Source organism: Trematomus bernacchii, unplaced genomic scaffold (assembly GCF_902827165.1).
Source record: "Trematomus bernacchii unplaced genomic scaffold, fTreBer1.1, whole genome shotgun sequence".
Classification (NCBI taxonomy): domain Eukaryota; kingdom Metazoa; phylum Chordata; class Actinopteri; order Perciformes; family Nototheniidae; genus Trematomus; species Trematomus bernacchii.
This window is the reverse complement of record NW_022987973.1, coordinates 18,613,279-18,621,041: the sequence shown is the minus strand read 5'-3', so window position 1 is coordinate 18,621,041 and position 7,763 is coordinate 18,613,279. Positions and strand designations below refer to the sequence as shown.

At 41.6% G+C, this 7,763-nt stretch overlaps 1 protein-coding gene across 1 annotated transcript in view; it reads left to right on the top strand.

Moving 5' to 3' along the window:
* The first annotated feature begins 1,924 nt into the window (after positions 1 to 1,924).
* Positions 1,925 to 7,763, top strand: part of lrrc4cb (leucine rich repeat containing 4C, genome duplicate b) — a 39,146-nt gene continuing 33,307 nt past the window's right edge. Inside the window, exon 1 of the mRNA XM_034116170.1 lies at positions 1,925 to 2,194. The gene's annotated coding sequence lies outside the window, so the exon portion shown is untranslated. The remainder of the gene's footprint in view (positions 2,195 to 7,763) is intronic.

Genomic DNA, 7,763 nt, shown 5'->3' with positions numbered 1-7,763 from the left:
ATATTATTATTTTTCTTTATATACAACTTTTCTGAATTTTAGTTTTCTTGCAGTGGAGAGACCATAATTGCTTGTGCGATGATGTAAGGCAGAAGTATAATATTGCATATAAGTGTAAAGGTTAGTACAAGTGCTTTAAATTTGCACTTAATTGTACCTTTACATCCCACCACTGAGGGAAGCACTTCTGTGCATCACTCCAAATCTTTAGGTGACCAACCAGGTTAAATCTAGTGATTGCTAAGTCCAGATATGATTCAGGTGATCTCCATACTAATGGAAGCATTCAGTGACCCCTCACACACAGGATCTATCTTTTTTTTCTCCCTCTCTGTCTTTGTCGATCTCATAAAGCCTCAGTGACCAGCAGCCACTTTGTCACGAAGGCGACTTGTGGTCCATTATGTTGGCTAATGAGACACGATGTTCATCTCAGCTGAAATTAATGCGTACTCACTTATCTGTCTGTGGTGTGGAAGTCACTAAAGCCTCTTACCTATGAGTGCCATGATGTCTCTCACACTGGTCCATGCAGGGAATGAAGATTTCCCTTAATGTGACCACAGAGAATCAGAAGGCAGTTTTCAGCCACACAGGAGTTGCCTAGGTTACTTTTGTCTGCATCTGTAAAGGAATACAATAGTTGCAGGTAATCATCCTAATTAAAAACAGCAGATGGTAAAATAATGTAATGTTCTGGTTAATCATGACTTTTTTTTTTGTAGCTGATTTGTGTATTAATGCACATTGTATTGGTGCTTTGAATGTGGGAGGAGCACTGCTTCTACATGTTGAATGTGAATTTATGTGTGCATGCAGACTGTGGAAATGGTCCGTTTTGGATGACTGGATAGAGACTCACGCCTGTAGATGGCAACCATACCTCATCAACAATTGAATGATCCATGCACGCGCGCACACACTCACACGCACGCACGCACACACACACACACTCAAGAGACAGCAGACTGGACTTTATGCGTTAATGCGATTGATCCCTGTTGATTAACGACCTCAGGGTGATTTCAATGGGCCGATGGACGAGCAGGCAAAGTGGTCAAAGTTAAAGTGGTCCCTGGGTACTACACGAACACGCTCACGCCTACACACGCGCGCACCACCGTCCTACACTTTAAGCTACACACACGCACACGTGACTCGCGCGCGCGGCAGATCTGTGCCTGGAGACCGTGATTTCAACGTGCTCGCTATTCAAGTCATGGACTGCAGAGAGCGGGGGAACCATTAGGAGCCGGTGGCAAAAAAAAAAAAAAAAGCCGCTTTATTTGCAACACACGGATGATGCTGCTGCCACACCACCCGGATCGGACACACTCTCCCTGCCAGGCGGAATAATTACTAATAGCTGCGCTTATGTTATCAATACATCGGATTGCTTTAAGGAGAAATTGCATCCCGTTGATAGAAAATACTGTATGCCATATGCTCTGCGATTTTTAGAGCACCCCATGGCAACCCATTTGTCCTGATGCGACGCGTGTGATGGTTGCAGTGGGACGGATATCCTTAATTTGATCCAATAGGCGTTCTCAGGAGGGTTTTGTAGGACGCTTCTGCACCCCTTTCTGCGCTGACCTTAACAATGCTTTAAATAGGTAATTAATCGTCTTGTCTGCCCACGGATTTTTTTTTGGAGTGAATGATCCACGTACAATATCAGTTTGACTGCTAAATCCCCCAAATTAGTCCACTTTGGTTGTATCTTTTAATTTCTGTGGTGAGATTTGATTTAGTGCTCTTTCGTAGAAGAAACCACCGGTCGGAGTGAATTTTGGACTGTGACTGGTTCGGAGGGGGGGGGGGGGGGGGAGAAGGGGCCTATACTGACTTGATCCCCCATCAAAAACTCCGCAGGGTTTCCTCCTCCTCAGTCCAGAGGAATATCTTCAAGTCCAGGGGGGTTGCTGCTGGTCCTCTGGGGGGCTTTCATCGGCGCTCATTACATCCGAGGGAATGGTGTCCGCACCGCAGATCCACGCAACTCTTTCTGAATGTTTGGCATTTTTTGCAGGCGAGCATCTTGACTTGTGATCGAGAGAGACGCGGACTGCAGCAGCCTCCGATCCTTTCACATGGAGATTTGTGCCTCGCTCGCACCGCACATCTTGAAAACGGGGACCGGGGCCCTGCTGGTTTTCCCCTCAGAATCGGCTTCATTTATTCGAGAAAATGCGTAAGTATTTTCTATACATGATTCAGTCCAATTGAGCCCATTCAGTGCGACGTGCAGCTGTAGTATGTCACCATGCAGAACGATTCATCGTCATTTAACCTGTGTTTTGTGGTCACGGACTTCAATGTGAAGAAATATACTTTTCTTTTTCTTTTGATTTATGCTTATTTCATTCCTATAGGTAGTGTGTGATTGCTGTCGCATCCCCTTTGGTTTGTGAGTGATGTGTGTGTTTCTGACGGTGTGTGTGAGAGATATAGATGGAGGTAAAGATTGATAGGGACAGAAAGGGGGGTTGAGGAGGTGTGTGTGGGGGGTGGGGGGGGGGGGGGGTCGCTGGTGCAACAAATTGTATGTTTGAGCGCTTGCTTGAGACTGTGTGGGTCTGTGGTAGCCCCTGTTGCCAGCAGGACATTACTGCTAGCAAAAGGCCTACGTCATATGGTAATTCAAATTCAGTTCAGGTATTCTCAGCATACACGTTTGCAGCAGAAAGAGCGCCGGATTGGCCAGGTGGGCAGGCTCGAGGGGCGCTTTGAGTGGAAATGTGGCAGAGCAAAAGCTTCAGGTCATGCTTTATTTTACAGAATCTGCTCATGCACACACGTCGTGCACATTTCCTCTCTCTGTGGTTCTGCCTGTTGACCTAGTATGTCTGGAAAATCGAAGCAAAGCCACCCATGGGTGATATTTAGACATGAGGATGTCATTTCTTCCTACCACAGCCTGAGCAGGTTTACCAGAAGTACAGGGTGCATTTTAATTGGAGTTGTTGCTTTGGCAATACAGCCCTTTTTTGTTGAAAACGTGAATAGGAGCTGTCCATCAGTGGGAGGTGCTGAAAAGCCTTGATGCTGAAAATACTTGTGTGTTGGCTGAAATGAGTAGAGGGAGCTGCATTTGGAGCAGACATCACATCTGAAATTGCTAGAGCTACTGCAGCCAAAAGCATTCCACTTCAACCTGAGCTGGTTTGTCCTCAAGTGTACGCTTTCATATGCACATCTGGAGATTTTACAACCTGCCAGTAAAAATGAAGGACACAGTCAGAGTGTTTAGGAGCGGGGCTGTCATTTAGGGTTGGTTACCACAATATTTGCATGGATATATAGCCTACACATTATGTTTCACCTTCACCCTGCTTGATTGGTTTAGGAGTTTGACGATTAAATGGGGAATTTAATCATACTTCATATAGGCATTTCAGCAAAGGGTTTATAGTAGGAAGATTAGAGCCTGTTATACATAAAATCATCTGTGGGCTCTTGAAAACTGATCATTGGAAGTATGACATGTCTCAAATCATGTTATTGAGATGATCTCCCTATATGGTATGTAGAAGAAAAAATACTTCATGTTCTGTTCTTTACCATTGAGATTGAATTGGCACTACAGTCAGTTCAATACCACAGTTTCAGTTCACCAATATGCTGCTAACTGCTAAGATTAGGGCCACACACACAGAAGTGTCTCAATGGGGCATTGGGTCAAAATGAGCCATCTGAGCTGCTACACTGAGCTTTTAGATTCTAAGAAAAACAACCTGAAGCGACATTTTTTACAATACGTTCCACCATTTGAGTTTTAAAGGTGGTCAGGAATATTCTTTGTAGAATAAGTGTAGTGCTCTGCTTGGTTGAGAACTGGTGACCATTACTGGCACGGTGGTGAACACAATTTCCATTCTCATCAACAACTCTGAGACCCGTCATGGCCTGTGGATTTGGGTTTGTCACCTTGTAATATTCCTCATGTATCAGGACAGCAAAGCGTAATAAATACTATCAGTCTGAAAGGTGGTGTTGTTTTGGCGTTTATCTGCCTGCTACCAAATGGATGTAAACCGTGCCACGGCCACTCACCAGAACATCTCTGACAGAAGCCTTCACGGTGGGAAATAAGCACTTGGGCAAATAGATTTATTTTCATGCGTAACACACATGTAGGCAACCACTGGTTCAGAACAGGGTGCACCGTGACTCATCTACCCATCCGAGGCTTTTTTCCTTCTCAGTGAACCACTGCTTTTGTTGTTGCACTACCTGCAGTATAAAAGAGGTAATTTAGGTATACTAAGCTTTTTATGCGATGCAGTTTCATCATATGATGATGATCATATGACAATCTGCTTGCTTTCACCTCGGACTGACAGTTGTGAGAAAGTTGATTCATAGTCTTTTTGCATCCAGCAATGATGCACACACATGACAGTTGAGCACTATGTGCATATATTCTTCCCAGGTGGTTATGTCGTTTCAACATCATGCTTTTTTCACCTAAGCCATATATTTCAAATTGTGAAACATCATTATATCAAACAATGCACATCAGAGAAGATCCTGCTACTTAAGTGTCAACAATCAGGCCTTTCATTTGAGCCACGGGAGTCAGAAATAATGAGCATCTGGTCTGCCTAGGGTTTTTACACACAACCCCAAGCATGATGGGATGTTAATCAGTCATTTAAGGACCAGGCCCACACCTGCGTGGAATAAATGGCATATTTTAAATGCTGAAGGACCTGTCAATCAAAGTAGGATTCATAATGAATTTCCAAAACCCATTACAATTAATTAGAATTGGTCAATTAATAGTTGATGGAGAACATAATGCATAAGTCATTTATCAAGCAAAATACTATCTGGTTATAACATATTGATTGTGAAGCTGAAAATATGTTTGCCTTTCTTTATTTTTTTTACCTTTTTCCTTATATCTGTGACTGAGTAACCTTCTGACTGGCCTAAACCCATCTTAGTATAATGATGGTCTATTTTAAAAATACAATAGACCTTTCTTTGATGCAAACTATTGACTGGGGAAAATTAATGCCCATTTTGAAAGACCTGGTTTTGGATGTGTCAACAGCAAAAGTGCTGATTCATTTTCTAATTAATATCTTTCCCATTGAACTCATCATGTTGGCGATTGATAGGGCCACTCAGTGGTTTTGAGGGATATGCTTGACTATACAGGGCCACTGCTGTGTTATTTAATCAATTTATATAGTCTTCTTGGCCTTCTGCTTACTTCTCTGTGTGATATGAGGATTGGTGTTAGGAGAGGCGATAAATTATGGCCGAGTTTATGTCTTGATTAAGTGGAAAATAGCACCGTGCCTCCAGGCCTGTGCTTTTTTATCTACCCTAATACAGAATGATTGTGTACATTTTTGTATGTACATGTACAGTTGTGCGTCTGCGTGACATAAATAAGCGAGTGGGATGCAACTTGAGATAAGACTGACTCCAACCAGCTCCATTTTGATAGATAGCACTCTGTATCTACCTCCACGAAACATGTGTTTGTGTCGAGTCAAGAGACAGGCCGATGTGAGCGAGTTGAACTGCTCGGGTGTGAAAGAGTCCAACGCATGCCAGGCTGGAGAGACTTAGTATTCACTGTAGCAGCTTAAGTTATGCCTTTGTGCACCAGAAAGGGGATTATTCTGAGAATCCTGCTCTGTGTCATTCACCAGTCTGCATTTCTAAATCAACAAATATTAACGTGCTGATGTATGAAGCGGCTGTATCTGCTTTGTGTCCGCCTGTATGGACCCACTTTAACACTAACTGTGTTTTATGTGGAGTGACAGCATGATGCCTGGAAAAAAATCACAACTTATGGCCCAAATGTCATTATGACACATTCACTGTTTCGACTGCAGCCATTGGTGCCTATTTTCACCATCTGTGCTGTGTACTATGTGTCTGCTGTGGCCTGCAGCAGCAACCAGCCATCAACTCCAGTGAGAGCTTCTGAGAGGAAGAGTATGCTCAGACTACCATGTTTCTGCCTCTTCAGCAACCAGCCACTTTCAGAAAATGCCATCATGCCCTTTATAGATTCCCAACAACCTACACATATAGAGTTTAGCAATAATGCTGGAGTCAACATTTATTTTCAGTGATTATAGGTACGGCGATGCTGTGATTTGAGGCACTGCCCAGTGCTCTAAAGAATGCGTAATCACAGTAAACAATGTCCTTAAGGCAATTGTGGCTTTTGTACAACCGTTTTAGTGCATTTCTGTGCCATTTCAATGCATATGAATATAATAAAGACATATCACAGCAGTTAATGCTGCTTAAAGAAAAGCACAGACAGCTGTGCTTCATGGGAAACATTCATGGTAATATGTAGGGCTGTGTTTAATTTTGGATCTGATCCTGAGTTTCTAAAACACTCCCGTTAGTCAGGTTTGGGGTTCAACAAATACCTATTTGTCCTTTCTATTTTATGAGCAATAAGATATTGTACGGAAAGGTAACTAGCCATTCAGGTTACACTTCACTTACATAGAGAAATATCCTTTTGCATGGCTTTGATTTGCAGGTCAAAATATAATCCAAGTTTTAAAGGTGGGCTACTTTTTTGTATTTTAGTGTCAGGCAGATCCGATGTATAGTCACTGAAATGCAGGGGTAACAAGGGAAGATTGACCCAGACATCTAACAAAATGTGACCTAATTGACCAAAAATGTGCCTAGTTTAGATGTCTTACCCATTAAAGAACAACCTATGGAATAACATAAATTCATTTTTGAAATAGTCACCTTTTGATTCCTGTTAAAAATAGGGTTAATATTAAACACTTTTGGTACAAATGTAGTTACTGCAAAAATTATGCAATACGATAAACTAAGCCTGACGATACCAATACCATGTCACGCTGTGGTCACACTTTTTTGTTGAAATGTCCAAAGCCAGTTAGCCAAAAGCTCAAGAATAGGTCAATCTAATCTAAGACATAATGAAATCTCTGGTTCCTTCATGAAGTACCGCAGCTCAGTTTCACGGCTGCTATAATGCATTCAAATAACCAGAATCACAGAGCGAGAGAAAGTATTAAAAATATACAGTAAATAGGAACTTAAAAACTCCAGCAACATAACCATTTCTCATCTGTCAATATGTTACAAAACAGTACATTCCTTGCCAAAATATGTAGCTAGCAAGAGTTTGTAACATACTGACAATATACTGTAGATAAGAAAGCATATTTTCTACCCGTCAGTGTTTGGCAGTAGTCATATTTGTTTTACTATTAGGAAGTATTCGTTTTATGGTATGAAATAAACCAACACTACTTTTTCAAGATATATTAATGTTCAGATAATAGAAGTCATTTTGTGCATTTGAACACAAAGAAGATGAAAGGTCTCCAGCCGTGCCAGCAGCTCTGTGAGGCTGTTCCTGAAAGCACAGTGTTGCTTTGTGCTAAATACTAAACATGCAAACATACTGCATGCAATGACAATCCACATGATGATGTTCACCAGTCTAGTTCATGAGCAAGGTAACAGTATCAGAACCATAATCCAGTTTATTGCACAGTAGGTTTTCACATACAAATACTTTCCCTCAATGTATTGGTGCATTCCATTCATTAAGTAAGAATAAAAGCAGGTATTGCAAAAATGAAAACGCAACTCTTTAAAGAAATACAAAAACGATATATATTTACAATATTTCTATATTAATATGATACAGGTGTTTAGTTATGAGTAACAGTTATAGTAATTGCGATTTGAAATGACTTTAAATGCCATGAATGGGCATGACATTT